The following is a 14,052-nucleotide window of genomic DNA, read 5'->3' on the forward strand; positions in this document are numbered from 1 at the left end:
ACTGAAGAACGGCGCTATATCCTGTGGCAGGGCTTGGGTTTGGCGATTAGCTGGAAAACGTTACCTGCCATCATGTGTAGTTACAACAGAAAAGTGCGGTGTAGGTAATGCCACTCTACGGGAGTGCTTCTCATGGTTACGCCGTGGTTCCTTTACCGTGCTTAAAAAAACATTAAATGAATAAGGATATGGAGACATTTGACAGCATTGTGTAGAACGTACAGGAACATTCAAATAACTTCCGGGAATTCAGCTAGCTAACACTTTCAGCCACCGCCGATATTTCGGCGGGAGAACACATTCAACCTCAGTCCCTCCAAATGATGTAAAAAAATCAGCTGAGTTCCTGATATGATGTTCACACCGACCTACTTGTGGACTCAACAGAGAAGCAAGATGCTTGGCTTCACGAATACGGCTCTCTCCCTTGTCAAAAAGCAGAGGGACAATGCTACCTCACCTGCGAATTCATAGTCTCACTATCGATAGCTCTGACTTTGGTCATCTTTGCTGACACTAGTGTTCAGTGTGTATGTTATCTTTCCTGCTTCAGTCCGAGAACCGCGGTTTTAAATTTGCATGTACGCCGCCTGTCCGTTGCAGTTTGCCTTGAAAATAGCGGGGTGTTCTCCCGCCGAAATATCGGCGGTCGCTGAAAGTGTCACCTGGCTGAATTCCCGAAAGTTATTTGAAAGTTGTATACGCCAGGAGAAACTCAGGTCTCGTACTGGAACAGTTTGGAGACGATAATTGTACCTACATGACAATTCGGTCTGTGATAAAGTAGCATCTTTGAGGAAACAGTTGGTGAGAATAAAATTCCTGAAGTCGGTTGGCCTGCGTAGAGTTCCGATTTGTACGCAGTGGAACATCTGTGTTATGAGTTAGATCGTCAGCTTCGCACCAGATCGCAGCGCCCAACTTCACTAACTTGCCTGGTTTCGGGGTGAATGCGCTGCCGGTTTCGCCATAATCATTCACACACCTCACTGAAAGTGTTTCAAGCAGAGTTCAAGCCGGCATAAAGGCGAAGGGTAGACATACCCCACTGTAATGTATACTAATACATGTCCGGATACTTTCAATGAAACCGTGTGACAAAAATCATGTAACAGCGGCCTGCAAACATACAGGTGGAGGTAGTATCGCGTTCAGGAGGTATGAAAGGGCAGTGCATTTGCGCAGCTTTCACTTGTAGTCAGGTGATTCATACGAATAGGTTTCTGGTGTGATAATGGTCGTACGACGAGAAGTAACAGACTCTGAACGCGGAATGGGAGAGCTAGACCCACGAGACGTCCCATTTCGGTAATCGTTGGGGAATTAAACATTACGAAATCCACAGTCAAGAGTGTGCCGAGAATGCCGGATTCCAGGCATTACCTCTCACCATGGACAACGCAATAGCCGACGGAATTCGCTTAACGACCGAGAGCAGCGATATTTGCGGAGATTTTTCAGTGCTTACAGACAAGAAACACTGCGTGAAATAACCGTATGATTGACTATGGAACGTACGACAAATGTATCCATTAAGTGCAGTGCGGAGAAATTTGGCGTTCCAGAATGAGATTTTCACTCTGCAGCAGAGTGTGCGCTGATATGAAACTTCCTGGCAGATTAAAACTGCGTGCTGGACCGAGACTCGAACTCGGGGCCTTTGCCTTTCTACCAACTGAGCGACCCAAGCACGAATGCCCCTTCCTCATAGCTTTACTTCTGCCAGTACCTCGTCTCCTACCTTCCAAACTTTACAGAAGCTCTCCTGCGAAGCTCGCAGAACTAGCACTCCTGAAAGAAAGGATATTGCAGAGACATGGCTTAGCCAGAGCGTGGGTGATGTTTAAAGAATGAGACTTTCACTCTGCAGCGGAGTGTGTGCTGTTATGAAACTTCCCGGCAGATTAAAACTGTATGCCGTACCGAGACTCGAATTCGGGACCTTTGGCTTTCGCGGGCATATGCTCTACCAACTGAGCTACCCAAGCACGACTCATGCCCCGTCCTCACAGCTTTACTTCTGCTGAGCGGACAATTTGGATGGGATTCGGTTAAGGAAAAGGGGACATACAATTCAAGGTTTATTTCCCCAAAACAATCAATTAATTGTAATAAATTACACTGTGGCTTACAAATTACGGTGACACAAACAAATCAAGCAGCTTACAATATGAGGTAATAAACATGTTATATACCACAGGTAAACAGAGAAACTTCAAAACTGTTTACAATTTGATACATTAACAAATAATCGTTGTGCATTAAACTACATACTTTCACCTAATACATTTAAATTTTTAAATGTGAAGCACAAATGTATAACTTACAATTACATTTTCAGTTGAAGTTACTCCTTCCTATACCTTCATTAAAAGAGTGATAAAATTTTCAACAGGTATTTCAGTTTAAAATGCCCTAAAATCCTTAACACATCAACACGTACATGAGTAGATATATGCATGGCAAGGCCTTAACATCAACAGCGCAAAACACATTCAAACTTTCACCAACATGAGCCGCTTGCCGGTCAAAACATGTTACGACTACAGCAGCAGGCAAACTTACATAGGTAATAACACAGGCCAGCTATCAATCTTGCCAAAATCAGTTCACACGAAGGAGTAAGAAGGGGGGGGGGGGGAGGGGTAAACACAATAAATACCATACGCAAGTGCACTTGCCAAACCTACTACTAAAAATACAGTATGAAAAAGGTCTCAATTAATGACAAATCCGGGATAGACCAAGCAATATTGCACCTGAGCGCTAGTAGCCAAAATAAGGTTGACAGATACCAAGGTCTGACATCATCTTAGGGCTAACTGGCACAACAAATAAATAAGAGTAAAAGAACAAGCAAATGCCTACGCCCAAGAATTTAAATAGGATTCAGTGTACACAAGGCTAAAATCAATTGCTAGCACCTTGGACATCGTCTTAGGCTCAATTGACACTACAAAAAAAAATAAAGGCAAAAGAACAGACAAATGACAATGCCCAGCCATTTAAATAAAATAAGTAAGCACAAGGCTAAAAGCAATTGCTAGCAACTTAACAAGCACACATAAAAATATCAGACTGCTGCCACATCACAAAACGGAACAGGAGCGCGCGCAGTCTCCAGGAAGCCAGAAACCAATAACACACTCCAGCAACCGAGCCGACCCGACCACAGAAATTTCAACTCAGAATCAGGGCGCGTGAGCACACCGGGTCCACTCAAAACACACGCTGCCAAATAACTCCCACCAACAGATACGGCTGCCCCCCGGGCGGGAAAACAGGGGCGACGACCGGGTACACACCAACAGAAAACTCGACTCCCAGACTCCGGCTAAAACGGAATCACGCAGAAAATATAAACAACAGCTAAAGTAAGGTGAAGTAAGGTGAAACGAAGCCCACCACGCAGACCGGACAGAGAGAACTGACAGAAAACATGCCCTGCAGTCCTTACAACTCCTGGGTGCGAAAAACCAAACGATAACGTGGCACCCTTTTCAGAGGCTGAGAACCTCTAGCGATCTCGTGCGGGAATCCATTAGTAGTCCACTACACCACATCATCAACACGCCACATCGCCCGACGGCCAAATCAACGAGGCCCGCCAACAACGAGACCACACCTCCGTGCCGGGGCGGAAGGCAAAATACCGCCTGCTCGGTGCGAATCCAACTGCCGAGCCGAGCGCGCACGGCCCCCCAGAAAAACGCTCCAGAGGGCAGCAGCCGCCTCAGGCCGAACCAGACGGAAACAGAAATACAAGCCGCTATCGATAGTGCCGGATACGCAACGCGCCAGAGAAATGACACAATCGTGTTACCAGCCAGAGCTGTTCGAAAGTGATTTGAAGAACATTCTGCACAATTGGAGAAATTGATTTGGGAGCCTGGATCGCCAAGCGTGAATCCCATTAAAAATTTACGGGATGTAATCGAGAAGTTAGTTCGTGCACAAAACCCTGGACTGGCAACAGTCAGCAGTTGTGGACGACTATAGCGGTAGCATTTCTCAACATTTCTCCGGGGCACTTCCAACGAGTTGCTGGGTCCTTGGCACGTCGAGGTGCAGCACCACGCCAGAGAAAACGTGGTCCGACGCGATAGCAGCAAGCACCCCGTGACGTTTGTCACGTCAGCGTATGTGTAGTGTCAGTACATCGATTATTGATGTAAAAAGTCATGTTATGTTATTTTATATAAGTTAAAATTGTGGTGCAAATTCCTTTAACCGCAGTGGAAATGTAATTGAACGAGCCTTACGAGATAACCACGGCGAAGAACATGAGAAAATCATGAACATGAAAACTAAGAAGAACTACTGAAACCTCCCCTTAGAAAAAATTTATGAACGATTGTGCTGATGAACACCTTACGTTATTTGATTTTCAGACATCTGAGCAAAACTGAACGTACTCAGACATTTCGCTCATTACTTATTCTGATCAACACTAAACTGAGACACACTATTTTTAGCGCAACGCAATCTGACTTTCAATAATCCCTACAAAAGAATGGCCCTGACTAACAATAACCTATACCTTTCATGAATCACTTACCTCACAAAAATCTTCGTTACTCGAACTACTGCAATGCAGCGAGCGCCAATACTGTCAGCTAAATAAAGGATTGTAATTACTGAAGGCACTAAATACTGATAGGCATACTTAGCAAAGGAAAGATTTTGATAGAGAACAAACAATGTATTTACCTTAGTAGTGTTTAAAAGTAAAAATTTACTCTTTCTGGCGGACACACGTCCAGATCATCCGCTCTCAAAATTCCGCCGTCTCACTCCCCACATCCACCACTGCTGGCGGCTCTCCTCCAACTGCGCAACGCTATGCGCTGTTCACATCCAACTGCCCAACAGTACAATAGCGACTTCACAGAGCACAGTCAGTGGTTTTTTTATAGAGCGCTACGTGGTGTTACCAACACAAAAACCTTAACAGCCAACTTACACTACATTAATATGAGGACCGTCGAATAAGTAAATTTCTGCCGGCCTCTGTGGCCGAGAGGTTGTAGGCGCTTTAGTCCGGACCCGCTGCTACGGTCGCAGGTTCGAATCCTTCCTCTGGCATGGATGTGTGTAGTGTCCTTAGGTTAGTTAGGTTAGGTAGTTGTAAGTTTAGGGGACTGATAACCTCAGTTGTTAAGTTCCATAGTGCTCAGAGCCATTGGAAGTAAATTTCAGTATTTAAACAAACATTAGGCACAATTTATCTCGTTGAAATACTTTTATTGACATTTTGCAACGCTTCTGTTACTTTTTATATAGTCGTCACGTTTTTCTAAGTATTTTCGTAACGTGAGATAAGTTGGTTTCAAACCAGTGTTGTACCAGGACAGATCCTGAGCTGATAACCAGCTGTTTGCTGTTGGTGTGGCCACATCATCCGTGTTGAAGTGTTTACGTCCAAGATGACCTCTGAGTTGGGGGAAGCGCATGATAATTTCGTGGTGCAAGATCTGGTGAATATGGAGGACGCAGGAACACTTCTCGTTGGATCTTCCAAGATCCAACTAGGTCATTCGAGGGGTATGAGGGCGAGCATTGTCATCAAGGAAGAGAGCTTTGAGAGACAATGAAGGAAAAGACCTTTTTAGAGATAAAAAGTCGCAGATTCCTCAAGACATTACGGTACCTCTCTGCATTCGTTGTGGTGTTGTGAGGCAAGTAGTAAACAGGCAAAACCCGTTGACAGGTCCAGAAGACGGCTGTGATTACTTTCCCTGTCGAACGCGAGACCTTTGTCCTTAGTGGGGCACTTTCGCCAGATTTCTTCTACACCTCTCTCAATGGACAGAGGTCTTCCGAAGTAAGAGTGATTTGAGGTGTGCCGCAGTGGAGTGTCGTAGGACCGTTCCTATTCACAATATACATAAATGACCTTGTGGATGACATCGGAAGTTCACTGAGGCTTTTTGCGGATGATGCTTTGGTGTATCGAGAGATTGTGACAATGGAAAATTGTACTGAAATGCAGGAGGATCTGCAGCGAATTGACGCATGGTGCACGGAATGGCAATTGAATCTCAATGTAGACAAGTGTAATGTGCTGCGAATACATAGAAAGATAGGTCCCTTATCATTTAGCTACAGTACAGCAGGTCAGCAACTGGAAGGAGTTAATTCCATAAATTATCTGGGAGTAGGCATTAGGAGTGATTTAAAATGGAATGATCATATAAAGTTGATCGTCGGTAAAGCAGATGCCAGACTGAGATTCATTGGAAGAACCCTAAGGAAATGCAAACCGAAAACAAAGGAAGTAGGATACAGTAAGCTTGTTCGCCCACTGCTTGAATACTGCTCAGCAGTGTGGAATCCGTACCAGATAGGGTTGATAGAAGAGATAGAGAAGATCCAACGGAGAGCAGCGCGCTTCGTTACAGGATCATTTAGTAATCGCGAAAGCGTTACGGCGATGACAGATAAACTCCAGTGGAAGACTCTGCAGGATAAAACCAGAGAGATTAGGGCCCATACAGAGGCATACCGACAATCCATCTTTCGACGAACAATACGAGACTGGAATAGAAGGGAGAACCGATAGAGGTACTCAAGGTACCCTCCGCCACACACCGTCAGGTGGCTTGCGGAGTATGGATGTAGATGTAGATGTAGACCTTGCTCTGGTGTTTCATGTCAGAAGTCAAATGATGGATCCAGCTGTCATCCCCTGTGACAAGCCGTCTGAATATCAGATCTCCCTCTCTCTCTGATGTATTTCCAGAATCATTGTGGCTGAACACATCCGGTGCTCCTTGTGGACGTCAGTCAGTCAGCAGACATGGCACCCACCTTGCACAGATTTTGCAGCAACGACGATGGTCTGCCAGGATCTTTGAGATGGATGAGCGTCCATTTCGAGCCCCAGGAAGCAGCAGCATTAAGGCGTTGTCCGACGTTACGCGACAAACTCTCGTGCAATACTCTGTAAATTTCAATAATAGCATGTCACTGCAGTGGACCTCCCTGCTCGCTGTTGATTTTGCAAAGGCTCGCGTCCTTCCACAAAGTGCACACCCCAACGTCGAACCACTGCAATGCTCATACTGTCTTGCCCATAGACGTGTGTTTAACTGCCGATGAGCGTCGGCAGTGCATAATTGTTTTGCTGCGACGAAAAGAATGATAAAGAGCAACTCACAAGCCCACATACTTCGTAGTGGTAACATCATTCTAGCTGGCAGCATACTGACAAGATACTGCCTTATGCGTATTAAAGCGGTGTCAGCGTTATCAACACAAATCAGACGAATTCGCCAGCCTTCATATGTCATTGGTACAGTTTATTTCGCAGAGAAGTAAAATAGGCAAATTTACCTGCTGGACCGACAAGAGCAAGACAGAAACATCGCACTCTTTAGTGTTGTCAATAGTCTGTTTTCAGTTTTAATTAAGGCGGGAGTTATGTTCATTTTTTTAATGAATGAAAGTTTTACGGCTGGGAAACAGCTACAAAATTATCACGTCATTTCTCTAAAACTATTAAATACATTCAAATAGCGAGCCGCTGTGGCCGAGCAGTTCTAGGCACTTCAGTCTGGAACCGCGTGACCGCTAAGGTCGCAGGTTCGAATCCTGCCTCGGGCATGGATGTGCGTGTTGTCCTTAGGTTAGTTAGGTTTACGTAGTTCTGTCTAGGGGACTGATGACCTCAGATGTTAACTCCCATAGTGATTAGAGTCATTTGAACGATTTTGAACCCTTTCAAATGTTTTTGTTTTCGGTTGATTGCCAAAACACTGCGTTCTGCAACAAATCTTCCGAAGTTGCTTATCGCATAATTTTGGTTTCCCAATAGATCTTTATATGATACCGAAACACACCCAAACAGTAGGACCAGAGCTACGCTTTTTCCTTGAAACAGGCGAAAGTTTCGCTCTCGGAATAGCTTCTTACTTGAGAAATGGCTAGCAAACTGTTTTGGGCAGAGAAATTAGTTGTGTGTGTCTGGTTATACAGGGCTTTCTTTGTGCTCCCGTTAAAACATTAATTTCAAAATATAAAGATAGGAAGATACTAATTTCTAATGATTTCTGAATGACTGGAGAAGGGTGATAAGTGGCGAAAGATTCTTTTATTAATGATTTTTTGGAAACATTTGTTTCATTATATCGGCAAAGGACGTTCGAGCGACCACCGATCTTCGAGATCCGGGAACGCAGCACCCGTGACAACTGGTGTGTTGGCGGTGGAGTCACAGAACAGTGATCTAACAATAAGATCTCACGACAGTCGAATTTTGTAATGTTTTATATTTACGACAGGTGAAGTTTGGAACTGGAATATCAATCGTCCGTAGCAGATCGATAGAAGTTTCAAAAACTCTCGAGAAAATTAACGTCGTAGTTTCCCGAGCATCTCTAACACTCTCGATTAATGGTCGGCAAACTCATCAGCCAGTCCACACTCGCCTTGTACATTATATTTTCCCTAATGTGTATTAGTACCAGTAACAAATATGTGAGGTGCACAGTCTGTGGCAGTTTCCCAGATACCATGCAGTAACTGTGAAGAACAAAGAATCAAGTAAGTTGTTGTTTCGTCTATCTCTTTTCGTTCATCCTCACTATGGCTCTGAGCGCTATGGGACTTAACGTCTGAGGTCATCAGTCCCCTAGAACTTAGAACTACTTGAACCTAACTAACCTAAGGACATCACACACGTCCATGACCGAGGCAGAACTCGAACCCGCGACCGTAGCGGTCGCGCGGTTCCAGACTGTAGCGCATAGCATCTCCAATATATGTCAAGTTATCTCGACATACGTTTTCCCATTACGCGGCACAATATCTTCGATCACCTTTAAATGCGAACATTTTTAGGTTAGGCTTTACCGTGTCTGTTACTGACATTAAATGAAACAACAAGTTCACTGTTCCCAGTCACCGTTTTATTTATTTCCACGACGCGTTTCGAAGGTTTAAACCTCCATCATCGGGTGGATTTACATTAGTAAGTATTACAATTGTGTGTGTGTGTTGTGTTACGAGTTTTGGAAGAACTTGTGACACTGCCTATTGGAGAAAACAAGACACTATTTCAGAATATGGTTTATGATTACTTTTGACAAAAAAATTAAACTGATATCTAATGGTAAAAATTAAATAAGTAAACTACGGTACCATCAGTGGTCACAGCTTCCTTTTGCTGTCGTAACACATCACATGTATACTACTGTCACATTTGTAAACAAATATGGCGTCAAATCAGCTGGGTGTAAGGATCATATAGCAGAAGAGCAGACATAATCGCAAAGTGCAAAGAGTATACATCGTAACAACATTATTACAGAATAATTGCTTGAAGCATTTGGCGGTGTTTGTTTTGAGGTGTCAAATATATGTATGTGTACTTCAGGTGGTATATAAATCCAATTCTGACAAGTTAAAACGGCTAAACATTCATACTCGTTTATACAATCAAGTGAAATGTTAAAATGGCTTAAACTTCATGCTTGTTGATAGCAATTAGGTGAACCCGATCACTCCACATCGCTCCCTAAAGTTAACTTAAGAAACTATGCTCTACAGCTTAGTTAAATTGCAAGTATCAATTGAAACAATGCCGAATTTGTTGTGAGACATCGTGGAATACTCCTGTTTCAGCACCTATTGTTTCACTAACAAGGAGACAGCACGACCGTGGGGGCGGGGATTTGTCCGCAATTTTGTGTGGTGAAAGAGGACCCCTAACACCTCACGTGGTTAAAATATTAGGACGCACTACTCGGAAAATCCCGACAAAAATCGATCCAAAGTTTCTTAGGTGCCTGATGAATATAAAATTTTAGTCCACTACCGAGCTGCCGTTTGGCCTGCATGGTTAGCGCTCAGATCCTTACGCCAAAGTTCTCGAGTTCGATTCCTATTCCGGCCCTTTCCTTTTTCTTCTGTTGCTTGAAAAACTGCAGCGCATTGTTATTGGAGAATCGTGAAATTAATTCCCGGGAAGATTGTACAAAAATTCATTCTATAATTCACCATCAATTATCGTCACCAATATTCCGAGAAATGATTCAATATGCCTGGCTTGCCTCAAAATTGTCAAAAACCGGAAACATTTGTGATTGCAAAAAATCCACTTTTATATGTTGCACAAGATGCCGCAAAAATTATTGCTTTGCTTGTTTTTACGATAATTACCACTGCGGTTCTTGTTTATACACTCCTGGAAATGGAAAAAAGAACACATTGACACCGGTGTGTCAGACCCACCATACTTGCTCCGGACACTGCGAGAGGGCTGTACAAGCAATGATCACACGCACGGCACAGCGGACACACCAGGAACCGCGGTGTTGGCCGTCGAATGGCGCTAGCTGCGCAGCATTTGTGCACCGCCGCCGTCAGTGCCAGCAGCCAGTTTGCCGTGGCATACGGAGCTCCATCGCAGTCTTTAACACTGGTAGCATGCCGCGACAGCGTGGACGTGAACCGTATGTGCAGTTGACGTACTTTGAGCGAGGGCGTATAGTGGGCATGCAGGAGGCCGGGTGGACGTACCGCCGAATTGCTCAACACGTGGGGCGTGAGGTCTCCACAGTACATCGATGTTGTCGCCAGTGGTCAGCGGAAGGTGCACGTGCCCGTCGACCTGGGACCGGACCGCAGCGACGCACGGATGCACGCCAAGACCGTAGGATCCTACGCAGTGCCGTAGGGGACCGCACCGCCACTACCCAGCAAATTAGGGACACTGTTGCTCCTGGGGTATCGGCGAGGACCATTCGCAAACGTCTCCATGAAGCTGGGCTACGGTCCCGCACACCGTTAGGCCGTCTTCCGCTCACGCCCCAACATCGTGCAACCCGCCTCCAGTGGTGTCGCGACAGGCGTGAATGGAGGGACGAATGGAGACGTGTCGTCTTCAGTTATGAGAGTCGCTTCTGCCTTGGTGCCAATGAAGGTCGTATGCGTGTTTGGCGCCGTGCAGGTGAGCGCCACAATCAGGACTGCATACGACCGAGGCACACAGGGCCAACACCCGGCATCATGGTGTGGGGAGCGATCTGCTACACTGGCCGTACACCTCTGGTGATCGTCGAGGGGACACTGAATAGTGCACGGTACATCCAAACCGTCATCGAACCCATCGTTCTACCATTCCTAGACCGGCAAGGGAACTTGTTGTTCCAACAGGACAATGCACGTCCTCATGCATCCCGTGCCACCCAACGTGCTCTAGAAGGTGTAAGTCAACTACCCTGGCGAGCAAGATCTCCGGATCTGTCCCCCATTGAGCATGTTTGGGACTGGATGAAGCGTCGTCTCACGCAGTCTGCACGTCCAGCACGAACTCTGGTCCAACTGAGGCGCCAGGTGGAAATGGCATGGCAAGCCGTTCCACAGGACTACATCCAGCATCTCTACGATCGTCTCCATGGGAGAATAGCAGCGTGCATTGCTGCGGCAGGTGGATATACACTGTACTAGTGCCGACATTGTGCATGCTCTGTTGCCTGTGTCTATGTGCCTGTGGTTCTGTCAGTGTGATCATGTGATGTGTCTGACCCCAGGAATGTGTCAATAAAGTTTCCCCTTCCTGGGACAATGAATTCACGGTGTTCTTATTTCAATTTCCAGGAGTGTAATTATTACATGTATAAAAATGGAATGTTTTCCAATAAACTTTGTTATTCTGATTAAAAAGGCAAACTCCCCGATAACTTACAATGAATGACAATCCGTTCAGTGTGATGCGTCTGTCAGCAGTGACCAATTCCTTAAGTCTCTGGACATTGTCTGGAGTGTGTGCAGTATGAGGCCTGCCGCTGCGTGTACCATCCTCAGTATTGCCGTGCCCGCTTTCATCACGTAACCTGCTTCCCCACCAACTAACTGTACTGCGATCGACAGCAGCATCTCCATACACCTTTTTCAACCTCTTGTGGATGTTTCCCACTGTCTCGTTTTCACAGCACGGGAATTCTATGACAGCACGTTGCTTCTGACGGGCGTCAAGTGTAACAGCCATCTTGAAGGCATGCTGGGACGGCGCCACTCATGGGAACAGGTTGAACTAAGTTTGAAAACAAGTGGGAATGATTTACCTACACGTTGTTAGACTTTCACACATGCAGAATGAAAACTGTATTTTTACAAAAATAGTGTGCATTTCTTTTGGAGTGTCTCTCGTACGTAAACCTAACCAACCTAAGGACGTCACACACATCCATGCCCGAGGCAGGGTTCGAAGCTGCGACGTTACCAGTAGCGTGGTTCCGGACTGAAGCGCATAGAACCGCTCTACCACAGCGGCCGGCACGGAGATTTTACCGCCGCGTGTGCAAACGCTAAGACTTTTTTGCGCGGCGACAACCGATTGACCGCAACCGTCGTAACAGTAGGCCAACAGAGGTGCAGAATGCCTCTCTTGCAGCGGCTGCCCCTGTAGTTTACTGACAAGGGAACCTCCCCATCGCACCGTCCTCAGATTCAGTTATACGTTGGCACAGTGGATAGGCCTTGAAAAACTGAACAAGGATCAATCGAGAAAACAGGAAGAAGCTGTGTGGAACTACGAAAAAAATAAGCAAAATATACACACTGAGTAATCCATGCGAAAGATAGGCTACATCAAGGGTAGTCTGAGCTCGGGAGCGCCGTGCTCCCGTGGTTCGCTTGAGCAGCTGCGGAAGAAGAGGTCCTTCGTTCAGGTCTTCCCTCGAGTGAAAAGTTTAAACTTTTACTTTCAGACAATTATCATCTGTCGGTCCGTCCGTTCGAAGCGAGGTACTGCGCCATAGAATGGGGACGCTACACCTAAACAAACATCGAAACACACGACGTCAGTCGACTACAGCATACAAACTCTTATGTTTTCATCACTGTTTTGGGAGTGATTATCACAAGAAAACCTAAATCAGGCCAGGTAGAAGAATCTTTTTACCCATTTGCCAAGTGTACACGTTAGGTGTGTCGACAACATATTCCTGTCATGTGACGCACATGCCGTCTCCAGTGTCGTATAGAATATATCAGACGTGTTTTCCTGTGGAGGAATCTGTTGACCTATTTGCGATCAAATGTTTTCGGTTCCCATTTGAGAGGCACGTCCTTTCGTCTAATAATCGCGGTTTTTCGGTGCGCTCGCAAAACACAGACACTAAACTTATTACAGTGAACAGAGCCGTCAATGAACGAATGGACAGATCATAACTTTGCGAAAATAAGGATAGTAAACGTTGCACTCGAGGGAAGACTTGAACCAAGGACCTCTCGTTCCGCAGCTGCTCAAACGAACCACGGGAGCACGGCGTTCCTGAGCTCACACTATCCTTGATGTTACTTATCTTACGCATGGACTACTCAGTTTGTATATTTTGCTTATTTTCTTCATAGTTGCAAACAACTTCTTCCTGTTTTCTCGATTGATCTGTGTTAAGATTTTCAAGGCCTATCCACTGTGCCAACTTATAACTAAATCTGAGGGGGGTGCGATGGGGAGGTTCCCTTGTGAGCATCTCCGTGACACTGTCGCCCTCACTAAATGAAACTGTGACGAAACCAGCTGCTGTTCGTTGTATCTTCTCTATTTCCTCTGTCAGCCCTATCCGGCAACGACCCCAGACTGACGAGCAACATTCAAGAATTGCTCGAACGAGTCTTTCCCAAGGCACTACCTTTCTTGATGGACTACACTTCCTGCGGATTCTTCCAACACATCTCATATGTCTAACACGCATTAATGTTATGGAGTCACTCCACTTCCAATCACTCCACACGATTTCCCTCAGATGTGTTATGGAAGTAACGGCTTCCAGTGATTGTTCTGCTCCCTGTGTAAGCATACAATGAAGGCTTTTTCTGTCTATGTACCAGCAATGCGACTGATTTTTTTCTGATGTGCGTCAACTGCTACTCTCTGCAACAAGCTTCGATTCTCAGTAGATCTTCCTGTATTTCGCTACTATTTGTTATTATCGCGACTTTTCTAGGTATCAAACAGCACCATCTGCCAAAAGTCTCACCGAACTTCCGACGTTTTCTACTAGGTTGTTCATACACTACTGGCCATTAAAATTGCTACACCAG

This window comes from Schistocerca gregaria, chromosome 9, assembly GCF_023897955.1.
Source record: "Schistocerca gregaria isolate iqSchGreg1 chromosome 9, iqSchGreg1.2, whole genome shotgun sequence".
Classification (NCBI taxonomy): Eukaryota; Metazoa; Arthropoda; class Insecta; order Orthoptera; family Acrididae; genus Schistocerca; species Schistocerca gregaria.